At 39.2% G+C, this 13,836-nt stretch overlaps 1 long non-coding RNA gene across 1 annotated transcript; it reads right to left on the bottom strand.

Moving 5' to 3' along the window:
• Positions 1-6,776: 6,776 nt before the first annotated feature.
• Positions 6,777-12,842, bottom strand: LOC145452528 (uncharacterized). The gene is made up of 3 exons (XR_013919414.1): positions 12,643-12,842; positions 12,409-12,572; positions 6,777-8,374 (listed from the first exon to the last, which is right to left on the bottom strand). It is a non-coding gene; the product is annotated as an uncharacterized LOC145452528 (long non-coding RNA).
• Between the last annotated feature and the right edge of the window lie 994 nt (positions 12,843-13,836).

The following is a 13,836-nucleotide window of genomic DNA, read 5'->3' on the forward strand; positions in this document are numbered from 1 at the left end:
GATGAAATATTGACGTAACAAATTGTAATATATGAACAAGGCTTACAATGCGGAACCTACCAAGGTTCGTTTGCGAACGAGACCCTCCAAATTTTTGAGACTCACACACCGGACGCCAACGCTAACCACACATTCACACCATCCCCAGTGTTTTGTACAATATCATATCATTACATCACAGGGGAATTATTTCCCCTTTTCCTAGCAGGGTGGATGGGGCGCTTTTTGGAGACGCGGGAAACTGTGAATCTGACTCCAAAATAATTTGTCACCGGCGAATTTTCTTATCTCCATTGGGAGATCGCTCGTAGACCGTCTTTCTCCCCTCGAAGTACTGGAGGCAGTTACCGGGTCAGATAAATCAATAAAATATTACACTGGTCTACACGATTTTTGTGCCAGGATTGGTTTGTTGTTCAATGTTACCTAATTTGGAGCAGCTGAATCCGAATCTGGTGTTATTTTTGCTCTATCACATCGCCCTTTTGAGATAATATATATGTCGATTAATACTAATTTTTCTGAGTCTCAAATAGATTTTGCCTACTTACAGTACTTACTAAAGTGTTCATGTTTTCAGACCATACTTCAATTTCTACCTAAACAGTATTTTGGATACACTATTTATTTTAGCAATATGGATTTTAAACAGTAGAATGTGGTATAGGGATAAGATTGCACCACCTTCATGAGTTAAATTGTCATTAGAACTGCGTGAATTAACCCCCGAATAACGGTACCGGAACATATATACAAAGATTCTACCAACGGGTAGTCTCTGGATAGTCATATCGCGCCAGCCGAGACGAAAAATGTTGAGATTTCGCATAATAGCCACCTCCGAGTAACTGTTTAAAGTATGTATTCTTCATTCATCTGGTTGTCAATAATAGACGATGCAAAAGAAGGCCGTTTACATCATAGCAATAAAAAAGAAAATAGTCTAGAAACAGCTTTCCTCGATTCCGATTAAATGTGACAGTATATCCAAACTGGAGAAGAATTAGCATGATAGGCACTAGCGTTCAAGTTAGCAGGATAAGCACATTGATGATGATAAACTCGTTAAGATATGATGATTATCGAAAAACAGACATCCTGTGTCTTTTAATGTTTTAAAGCTAGCTTATATAGGATCACACCTTGTGCCAGTGTTCACAATTCTCTTTTGCATTATGCACCAACAATTGTTGCAATATTTTACGATTTACGAAATAGCAGTGTGTTCTGTCACAAAATGCATTGACCGATTATGTGTGTATGGCAGATGTATAAAGATAACGGTGGTTACTGAGTTAAGTATGGAGCTAACTAAACACAATATTTAAACCACGAGTTATGTTAAAATATGACAGGTGTTATACCAACTAAAAATTGTTGCTTCCACCTATGTTTTCAAAAGTCGAGAAGGGGTCCTGATTGAAAGAAGATTGAGAACCAGTGGATTAAAGTTCACCAAAAACCTATTCATACTATTCTACGACAACAACCTAGTTTTCATCAAAGATGATTTCAATGCCAATATCTGACCTGCAGCGGCGATACTCTCAACTTAATGGCACTTACGAAAGTCTGAATTTGATCAATTTATGATATAGAGCAAAAATCATAGCGAAAAAATCTGACGTGATAGAGATATTCTGAGCTCACAATCGGATTGAGGAACCGAAAACTAGCCTAAAACCATAAATCAATGATCAAAGTTTTTGGCGCAAATTCTTTTTGAAATTTGGAGACCAGTGCTATCGAGAGTAATCGCAAGCAAGCTCTTTTCGTCTATGTTACAGTGCGACGGTTTGTGTTTATTTAAATTGAATGCGGTGCTATGCCCCTGTCCATTCGACATCTGTAATTGGTTATCGTCTTTGCTCTCAAGAAAAGCACCCAGCTAATATTGCAAGATTCACGTGAATATTGATACTTATTATCACCGACCCGAGAATATTTTAGTATTGTTGTATTGTTCCATATGTGATAAAATGTACCTGGAGATTTATATTATAGTTGAATTTATCGAGTGACAATGGTTATCTATGTACATCACATATATTTTGTACATTTAAATTATATATAGTTTAGTTTTGCCTTCATTGGACTTGAGTGAGCGATCAGCCAATAAAAGAATGATTAAATGCGTAGACGTGGTGCACAAAACCGTTAATGTGATGAGCATCAATATTACGTGCTTTACCAACAATAATCTACCCATACATTGCTGCAACTGATTCTACTTATACATACCACGTGATAAATGGCCCTAAACCCGCTTTTCAATTGACTGTCAATACATCTTTGTCCTCCCGTCCTGATTCAGCAATTGTCAAGACAGGAATTATGCCACTCTATTTACTCTACTCCACTCTACCTTACTTTTCATTTGTCAATTACATAACCCTCTCGCACTAGCATTTATACAATCGATCACGATAGCGGACAGCGAATACAAGTTTTGACGCGCTAATATAGTCAGTAAATATCGTCGACGAGAGAAACCATGAATTAATAACACGTCATCCCTTGCCTCATATATTGTTTTTGATATGACTCAAGACAGGTTCCCACAATATCACATGCTCACAGCCGCTAGGCTAGACCGCTGTGATGAATCTAGTGACTTCATAGGCTATAGTATAAGTCAATACATCGTAAACATTACGCAGGTAACAAACGCCTTTATGCATTTAACATAATTATCAGCAAAATGCTGACTGAGCGACTCGCCATTAGCTGATGACGACAATTTACAGTTGCACTTCTACTCACAGTGTGTACAAATTGTATTTTTCATTGCCACAGAAAAGTCACTCTGATATGTTTGAATATAAATAGTATAAGGCTACCACGCTGTTAATTTTATCGGGATATTATCGAATTAGTGCGTTTTCGAATGTAGAGCAGAGAATCGGGAGTACATATCGTTGGTTATTTGGGGGATGACATGTAATGTACTTGGAAATACCAATTTTTTCCATATCGATGATATCAACCGATCGTGATCCTATTCTTAGTTAAGGGAACTCAGCGATTTCGTTATGTACCTGCTATCTGCTCGCGCCTCTAACCTCCTTTCACCTCCTTTCAAGTGACGGTCTTGAAGATTTTTGCGACAAACTGATCGGGCTGAACGTCGATGCATTTCAAGGGCATTAATAAATGATCGATGAAAATAGGATTTGGCATCAGTGACCTCAGGAAATCTGGGCCAGACAAAAGTTACTATTTCGCGCAGCGATCGATGCAAATTTATGCAGGTTCTGCTTCACAGCGATTTTCTAAAACCCGTGTCGTTGAGATAGCGTGTGATGGCATTTCCTTGCTCACGGTCACTGACGTAGGGGAATCTGCAGGCTGATTTCTCCACAATACATGAATATATTCTCCAGATCGGTCTTCATTTCATTTATTGACAACACCTTCATTTCAATATGTATTGTTGAAAATGTTTGCTTGGCGATTACATGGCAAGTGATTTTGTTCGCCTTATCCAAGTATCCAAGTCTTAGTTTGCAACCATGACTTATATTAAAAGGGAGAACCAAAAACACAAATATATGAACTCAAACGTATATTGTTTTGTCGTGAGGACGAATTCCACAACACGGGCAAATGCTCATGAGGACTTTTCTCTGGTGCTAGTAATGGTGGCAACCCAATAAGTAATGATTAACGGACACTTCTTGTGTGACAGCTCGAAACTCTATTCTATGCGAAACGTACTTCACTTTCGTAACCGTACTTGCAGTTCTGACAGCTTCCTTTACAACAGGATGGTTCAGCTGATACCACCTCTAAGCGTTCTTGGTAACGCGGTTTGAAAGCTCTGCATCGCATGTGTATCGGCGACTTTATCTATGCCGGCAAAATGACGTGCATATCCTTTCATATTCAGTTGCGGACGTGATGTCGCTGAGATGCCAGCCCGCTCTGCATTGTTAGGAATTGACTCAGTGGTGCTATGTAGGGATGATATGATCGTGTGGTTCACGTTCGCGTTCGGTGTGTCAACCTCAGAAATTTAGAGGTTCACGTTCCAGTGTTGGGATGACTCGAGTCATGACTTGACTCGAGTCAGACTCGAGTCACTATTTTCGAATGACTTGACTTGACTCGAGTCACTTTGCTAAAATGACTTGACTTGACTTGACGCGGCGTATCAGAAATGAGGATTGACTCGTGACTCGGAACAAAATTCACGAGTCAATTTCAAGTCATCAAGTAATCGGTGTCGACAAAAGTTATTGTATCTTGCAGGTGTTCGGATTGCTCGCGAAACGCTGGTGTAACCCGTGAGAGAGACCAATCATTGATTGGTCGTGCGTTTTACTGAGCCTCCATTGTTCTCTCACTAATAAATTGACCGCAAACGAAAGGACCGAAGCTTACAGCTTATGTTGTCGCAAACTAGTATAGTAAAGTAATTTATTAGCAAAATGTGTATTTCTGTTCACTGTTCTTACCTTAATCAAACCTCTTGTCTTATTGAAATATAATTCGAATATACTGTATATAGTCCTCAACCATCGCCGCCGGCTCGAATATATCATATATCAATTTGTAAATACGTAATGTATTGCATCATATCGATTCGCTATTCTCTATTTTGGCTGGTAACTATAACACGAGGCTATGCAATTACTTACGTAGTTAGCAGTTCTACGTATATGTGAGCGATACAGCGCCTTTTTTGCGTGTATATTCGTTCATCGGCTAAAAATCAATGACCACTCAATCTGTATTTTATACAGCTAGCAAGATTCAATGACGTAACCATGCCTCATACTTTGAAAAGGCAACTTGACTTGAATTGTGACTTGACTCGTGACTAGACTTGACTTGACTCGACTTGACTCGAGTCACCTCCAAAAATCGAGTGACTTGACTTGACTCGAGTCACCTTCGAAAATCGATTGACTTGACTTGACTCGAGTCAAAATCTACAATGACTCGAAATGACTCGTAACTCGAAGGTGGTGACTTGATCCCAACACTGTCACGTTCACAAACGAACCTTGGTAGGTTCTGAACTGTGAACCTTTCTCATATATTACAATTACAATTTTCACTTCATGATAACATCTTTGGTTGAAATTTCTTGCATTTCAACTGCGGGCCACTCTATGCACGGCGCTGACAGCATAAAAAATCAACACTAAACGAGCACGCACCCTTGACAATCTCAAAGATTTTACTTGATTTGTTACAAAAGTTTGCTCGAAATATCCAGCTTCCCGATTCTGAATATTTAGGGACTCTCTGCTGTGAGCTTGACCCGCAATCACATAACATTAAGAGTGAAATAAGGTACATGTAGGCAGTCAGCGAATGATGCTTATTCAACCAATCAATGCAATTGATATCGTTGTCTGACATAAAAATAAAAAAAATCTAGCAATCGTACGGGGTCTATCTCGATTTCATATGTTTATTGCATCATAAAAACCAAATCCGCTTGATTGGGGTGTTGGCTACTGCTGTATAACTTGCTAATGGGGTAATATCGGTAGCAAGTACAGAAACACGTTTTACACTCTGTTCAATATCAACGTAGCAATACTCAGACGCCGAATACATTGTCCGGTCTGACCTAGACCGTTTAGGCGTAAGCTTATATTCCCATACAAGTCCTCGTCGAAATTGTTGGCAAAGCGACGGAAGTTATTGATTTTATGGGATTATTAGATCATTTGATTGCCCCAGTTGTTACATTTGGCGACGTTTAAAAAGTCAGTATGTACTTCAGTATTGTGGCATTATGTGACCCGAGTCGTCGCTAGGTGTCGTGTACATCAATACATCAGCTTCTTGGTGGTACAGAACTTCAATATACAATTGAATACTCAACCAAAACTCTGTCAACAAAAGGAGTTCGTGTACCACCTAAAAATAGTACATTGAACGCTCTCTCATTCACGAAATTCCATGCTGGTGACGTCGTATTTTGTGATACGATTGTTGATATACAATGTTCTTTCCATTTCTCTACTAGTTGCTGACGATTACCCCTGACGAGTGTCAGCCGAAAATATTCGGGTTCATTTCAATATGAATATAGTATTCAATCAATACATCACTTCACTGAAATGTAGAGTTGGAATCTGCAATATGACATCACGTGACGTCATGAGGTTCACGTTCGCGCTCACACGAACATGAACCTTCCAGTGGTTCACACCATCCCATGAGATGTCTTATTCTATAAATTACGTTTTTTCGATTTCTTTTGCTGACGAACCCCCTCGCATGTTATTTCCGCATGTATCTTCAGCTTTGTATATTATCACCAAACAGTATGTCACTGCGAAGCCTTTACCTTGAAATCAAATGTTATGATCGTGATATGATAAGCACGACCAATCTAACGTGCATTCTGAGTAGTGAGCAAATAGGCTGCGACGTCAAGGACAGGACTATAGTCGGGAGCGGAAGTGATGGTGCTAACCCCTATGTTTTGGTTCGTCCGAACACTAACTTGCTGTAAGGTTCCCTGTAAACACGACCGTGAACGTGAACACGAAGATATGACGCATGGCGCATGACGCATAACGTAATAATATTGCCAGAGTACTAGTCATCAATCACTAATCACATCAGAGTATAGTTGGTAACATTTGAAGGATATCACCATGACGATGTTAACGGAGAGAAATGTCTCCCGATCCTATATTATCTTGCCGGTTAAATTTTATCAATATCCTTGTTCAGTTTTCAGTTCACGAATAACCCTTACTCGCATCCAGTGTCGTTGGGCTGTTTGCAGAAACATTTGAGATCAGGAACAAGTTGGCGTCGCGAGACTCAAATATAATTGGCAGTTTCATCAGGAATAAATAGTTCGTGATCTCATCCTATATAGGCCGTTGTCAGGCGAAGCACTAAGCGGTGACGACGGCGTGTCGCTATATTATTCACAACCGTAATAGTGTGATGTCTCGACACCCGGACAGTGATAGGACGGACGTTACAATTCACAAGGAATGTCGATCGAAGACGCTAATATTACTGTGAAATTCTGCCATTCCACAAAAAAATATTCTCAGTGTAGGTATAGAACCTTCCGAAATTCGTTTGCGAACAAAGTAACCTCTGAAATATCAAGGTTCGCTCGACGAACGCGAACGCGAACAGAACGCGTGCACCATATCTAATATAAAAAAGACTGCTATATATGATTAACCATGATGATGATATCTGCAATGTCGAGTAATAAATTCCAGCAGATACTCCAACTTGATTTATTATCGCTCGATTTCTTCATTTTGATATTGGTTCCCTTACTGAAAATTGAAAACACGCCCAATTTAGTTAACTGTATTCTCAATTATTAAGTAACGCGTCATCCAACATGCGTTTACGTGTGATTCGCGCGGATATAGCTTGTAAAATGTAGATGTAGGCTGAGTTTTCATGACATAAATGTTATTAATTTTGATGCGTGAAGACTGAAGACCGTTTCGACGTTACCTATTCCGGTCGCTCCTACCAGACGACTCAAAGAGGTCGTCATCATTCAAATAACCCGCGCGATGGCTAGTGAATTTCATGTGGCCATTTGGCCGAAAAGTTTGACCCCCCTGACCCAGAGAAATCTGCAGAATTTGAGAATTTGTGTTGAGTAGGGTATCAAGAATATACGCACACATTGCAGTAGAGCTGTTGCTGAAAAACATATCAATGACTACTTGGGCAATCCTGTATCCGTAACCCCGAACTGTGTATCAACCAAGTCAGAAGGTGTAGAGACCATCCGTCCATAACGCACAGCCTTTTCGTAAATACCTGTATAGAAAGATGAATAATTTTCGGTAGAAACAATATACAGTTTGTGGTATAATATACCGCTGTTAGAGGGTTTTGCAATCACGGTGTCATGATAAGTACGCCTACATAGCATGATATAATCAGTTATCTGCGCGCGCTTGAAACTTAACCCACTCGAAATCACTTTTGAATGCGAGCAAGCCTAGTCTATGGGGATTTGATGACTTGGATCATAGATAAAATGAAAGGGTAGGCAAAATGAATCGTATATTTATTAAAATATAATATTGTATTGCATTGGGAATGTCTCTGGAACCTTATGATCCAAACTCATGTTTTAGTTCTAGATACGTTGACGGATACGATATAACGTCATATATAACAGGTAAAACATAACGAATCGTCCGCATGGCGATTTTAGAGAAAATAATCGTTGACATGTGAGGATTATAGAGTACATATAAGGTCGTCGTGCTTTCCTTTTCTTCTTAATCAAGTGGATTGTGCGTTGCTTTCCGGACTGCAAAGGGCTGGTATCGGTCAAAGAAACAGCTTGAGACATTGTCACTGATGAGTTTGGTTTGGTCTTCGTGAGGCGGTCCTTCTCCGATATCTCCTACACAAAATCATATTCCCGTGACAATTTCATCGTATAAATGGTTGTTTAATACACAACATGTTTTAAACAGTGTTTTAAACAAATACCTTTTTGAAAAAATTGTTTCTGTAGAATCATGCCATAATTTTGTAAATACTTTCCAACAAACATGTATTATGAGCCTACGGACAATTACCACCGGATATTGCCGACGTATACGGTATGGGATGGTTGGAGCCCTCAGAATAGTCGGTTCAACAGCTATAGTACGCAGACATTTCGTCAAAGAAGCTATAGTTACCCTATATTTTCAATTGTCAATGTCATCCATTATGACATTGTCACAATTGAATATCCATGACGTCATGGCTTGAAAAAAAAGAACAATAAAAAATGTTTTAAACAATGGCCTTGTTTAACATGTTTGTTTTAAATTGATTTTTGTTTTAAATGTAACCGTAATCGCTTATCGTTTGCTGGCGGTTTCATAATACTGTGCTGCGTTTGAAAATTACTTTTCAAATGTCAAATATGTTTTAACTGTTTCTGAATCAATTTTTTGCGCTGAACTCAGAAATGCAACTAGTTTTTTTTTCAATCAGGTCAAATTTTTTCTTCATCACATATTCAATTATGCTAGATTTGGTCGTTATTGTACACAAAGACACTAATTTCTATGGTAGTTGAATTGGTCATGCATGTTGTCAATTTTTGCAAGATGGTATTTATATTTGAATTGCTATGCGCTCAAGCATTACCGAGATAGCATGGATGGGTGGTGCAAGACTTGGAAAACCGTAAAAGGCTATATCTGCACCTTCCTTGTCCAGCGACATATGCACATCATGCACTCACTCATGCATGGTATGCATATGCACAGATAGTGTGTATGTGTATCATGAGTAGGGCTGGGCACAATGATTCGAGTACTCGAATCTGAATCGAGTATAAATTTTAATGATTCGAGTCGAGTAGTAAAAGGCGATTTTTTCGAGTATTGAAATTATACGCTCCTCCTCACTGAAAGTTAATTTGTCAACGAGAATTGTAGTTTCGATACTAATTTTCACTGTTGAAGCCTTGAAACTTTCATTGTCCGCATCGTAGCATACGAAACATAAAGTACAAAGCTACGAACGTTACTGGAAATAGAACATTTCCGAAGTCATGGTCATCCCACAATACTGTCACCAAGTGAAATGAAATCGGTATGGTCGAAAAATACCAAAGTATCTTTATTGTGATGGATAACAGGCATTATATTCTTTGTGGTGGCATAAAAGGTACCTATTTGAGCTTTGACATATTACATTCTGTTATGACGTCATAATGAGTGATACTCGATTACTCGACTCGACTCGAAGCATATTGCGTGATTCAGAATCGAATCACTCAGGTACTCGATTTTGCCCAGCCCTAATCATGAGTCGATGCCGCAAAAAAAACATCAAGGACAAAAATAAACTTCGTCCTTTCTTTCCTTCCTTCTTTTCCTTCCTTCAGGGTTTTTGCAATGACAGCCGTTTTAAATACGACAAAAATATAGTAGCACAGTTAAAATAAAGGCACTTAACCAAGAAAGCACAATTTTGTTCAATGGTGCTCAACGTAACAGAAGAAGGTAGAAGTTGATGTTACACTATGGACACGTAAACACTTAACATTGCAAATATGTTTTAAATGCGAAATCCTTGCCAGCATATCAATGTGTGAATTGTAGAATGAAAACGAAGTGTTCAAAATACCTTAACAAAGAAAGCGTTGTGCGGAACATGATGATATTCCGACGATAAGTACAATAACAATATAAGATACAAATGATTTATGCTGACAAAAATGTCGCTTCAAGGATTTTCTTCCATGTGGGGAGTTAAGTGGATATCTCTTTAAGTACCAACGGTAATCTGCAGGGAAATTTAATTTGTTGGAACTTGAAGGTTGGGCCATCTTTATCAAGTGCCCAGGTATAGTGTTTTATGAGACCAAGTTTAATGCGGAGAGGTGGCAAAAAATATTTTGCGGATCAACTAAATAAGCAGATTTTACAGTTTCAACACCAGGTGTAAAACTTGTTCTGTGTAACCAGCTAATTTTTGTGTAGTGGTGATCATCAGCCTTCGAGTTCCACGGACACAAAAGATGGATGTTTTGTTTAGTGTAACCGGCCTGTGACCCAGGAAGTACCAAAATCATTTCAAGTCGCCACATATTTTCCATTTGTTTTGGCTATACTGAAGAGGTTTCAAAAGGAATTTCATGTCTTCGAAGCATTCAGTGAGCTTCACTGAATGTCCAATTGTCCAACAGCACCAGAAGCAATGTCATTGTGTAGTAATACTGCCTTCAAACTCTTAAGAGATGAGTCCAAAAACAATCGCCGCTCTGCCGAACTGTAGACTATGCCCAAAGCTGATATTAATCCTGAAACATCTTGGCAGTATACTATATAGGGAATGATCTTCTTCATAATTGAAATATTTTTAAAACTTTTCATCAAAACTTCATTGCTAAATCCTTTTTATGACGTCACAAATCTCAATCGCATAACGCTGAAAACTGAAGTTTTCGAAAATTCAAATGCAATTTGCCAATAAACTGGACCTGATTGAACAAAACGGATAACAGTTTTGGATTCAGCAGCAAAAAATACACTATAAGAACCGTCAATACATTGGTATCCTCAAAATCACCGCAGTACAGTGTAATAATTCAACTTATTTCAATCTATCTTTGGTTAGAATGCTGGCGGGAAAGAATTTCCACCTATACTTTGTATTCCATATAGGTTAGGGTTACCATATTTTTGTGAAGCAAATTCCGGACACTCTTTAGCGCCCACTAGCGGATTTAAAAAATGAAGTATAACACATTGTCTGTTAATATGACGTCACAATTGTAAAGGATTGCCCATCGACTGTATACAGGAATAGAGTGTGTGTGTTTTAATCACGTCCGAAACAACATTTTTTCTGCCCCTTTCGCCCAAAAAAAGCACTGATCTTGGGCCCACCATAGGGTAATCGATGTAACTTCTTGGGTACTTACTATATGCATTTGGTTGTTACATTTTATGAATGAATTCTGTCAATAATATTGATTCTTCCATATATTAGGCTACCATAAAATGCACCAGCAGGTTGCACATCCGGTTATTTTCAACCTTTCACGGTCACAACCTCATTTCCAACTTGAAAATGTTCCGTGTCCGCCAGCTCAAAACTTGATAAGCTGCAAACTATAAAATTTCAGCTTGCCCAAACTTACTCATGGCCTAGGAAGCTGATTACGTCCAACATCATCGCAAATGAGCCCAAGATTTGGAACCACTGTCTGTGACTGCAGCATTCAATCGGCCTTAACCAACTCTAGTAATACCGTTAGCTTATCATTGTGATTACAATTAGACTTGTTTCAGTAAATGATGGGTATTTATATTTATTTCTGATTGCATTTTTGCGAGGGTGGTGCCTGGTGCCAATACCAATATCAATATACGTTGCATTAACCCGCGCGAAGCGCGACGAAGAATTTTGAATAGAATAAATCTGCTTGAAAATAATATTGTTTATGTTGATTTACGGAAAACATTTGAGCCGACTTCAAGCCTTCAAAATTCCGGACATTTAAGCATATTTTAGAAATTCCTCCCGGACGCAGATTTTTCAGTCAAATTCCGGACATGTCCGGGAAATTCCGGACGTATGGCAACCCTAATATAGGTGGAAGCGAACCGAGTACATTAGACCCGAACTCGAAAAGCCCGACCCGACTGTCAACTCATTTCAAGATCTCCAATTCTTCTATATAGTTACGGTGTTGGAAATGGAAGAAAATGAATTCCTTTATTCTTCAATACTCCCTTCTATGTACATTTACTGGGTGTCGAAGCCGAGTAGCAAAGTAAAATATTATTTCCTCAATTGCGAAAGCATTATCGCACTCATCGGATCGTCAGTTCCTGCATTCGTGATATCTATGGTGTTCGAAGCAATGCTGCGCGTAGAACTAGATCTCCTCCTACGCCTAGTAGATGAAATCGAAATAAACCATACCCGCAATCCGCTATCGATCTCCAGTAACGTCCACATGATGCAGTGATCTTTTCTGTTTCGTTCTTTCAAGGATCGCCGCCAACAGAAGGCGACGAAGTAACTCCCGTCGGCGTTTCATGCGCATTCCGCTTATTGCTATATCCGCGGGGAGTGCCCTCGTGTATCTTGGTGTAACATTGCATATTGAAAGCAGTATGTGGCTATACAAGGTCGAGAAAGATCGAGAAATCTTACCGAGAGAGAACATTGTGACTAATTCCTTCGTTGAATATGATTTCGTGCGACTTATGCGATGAATCTATGCAATTAATTACCGCCCCCAGCAGAATAATGACTTGAATGGCGGGATTCATGATGAGATTCGGACTAAATATGTCATTTAGAGTGAAATTATGGATTTCTAAGTATGAAGATGTTCAAAACTCATCACTAATACGTAGCGATAGTGACAATGACCAATGTATATCGATTTTTGCCACAGAATAACTAACACCTCTATATCTATTATTGTACATAAAGCAAAGTAAGCAATCGATTTCTCATTTCGCCTGTAACATGGGACAGTCGCCTGCATGTTCTACGTCTCGTCTAGTCCGGTGGCTTGGTTTTATGCGAATTCGTGTTATTTTTTCTCGCATGTCCCGGACTACCTTTTTTGGGACATGACAAACGGATTTATAGAGTTCAGAATTATTCATCAAAGAGCAAATTTCTATACAATCTGTAACTACCGTGCCGGTTATGTCCGGGTGTACTAGCTAGTTGCTCAAAGCGTACAATATGCACTGTACAATGTACTGTACAAGAAGCTGTATTCGGATGCTATGAAGTCACACTTAACTACAATATTTTAATGAGCTGCTGATCAATCTCAAATTTGTCATCTTGTTTGGTAGTTTCTAACGGCTGAGAACGTACGGAAGTTGAGATGTTTAGAATCGGAGACCTTGATATAATTTTGCTTTGATACAACCCAATCAGTAATAGATGTATGTAGTGCAATTGCCACTTCGCAAAACTATTGGGGTAGGGACCGGGGCTTTGGAGCAGCCGTAAATGTTGAATTGCTCCAGCTCCAGCTCTTTGCTCCGGCTCCGGCTCCGGCTCCAAAGCCCTGGTGGGGACAAGCGCTTGCCATTGGTGAACCGCAATATCACGGTATTGAAGGAATGGATACATTTCAGGTAAGGAGTTTTCCGCGATTTTTTAAGAATCGTATAGATCAGGGGTGTCAAACTCAACTTGGGCCGCGGACCAGATTCAAACATTTTGATCGCTCGCGGCCCGCGGGCCGTACCAATCTAATTATCCCAAAATGTTGCCTTCAAATCCATACCTTGGTTTTTCACTGCAATGCTTTATTGCCAAAGCAATACATAAAAGTTCTATAATATTCTTATTTCCCCGATCATAAATAAGGTTCATGTA

The sequence above is a fragment of the Botryllus schlosseri genome, chromosome 12 (assembly GCF_051294905.1).
Source record: "Botryllus schlosseri isolate E-star chromosome 12, Bs_hap1, whole genome shotgun sequence".
NCBI lineage: Eukaryota > Metazoa > Chordata > Ascidiacea > Stolidobranchia > Styelidae > Botryllus > Botryllus schlosseri.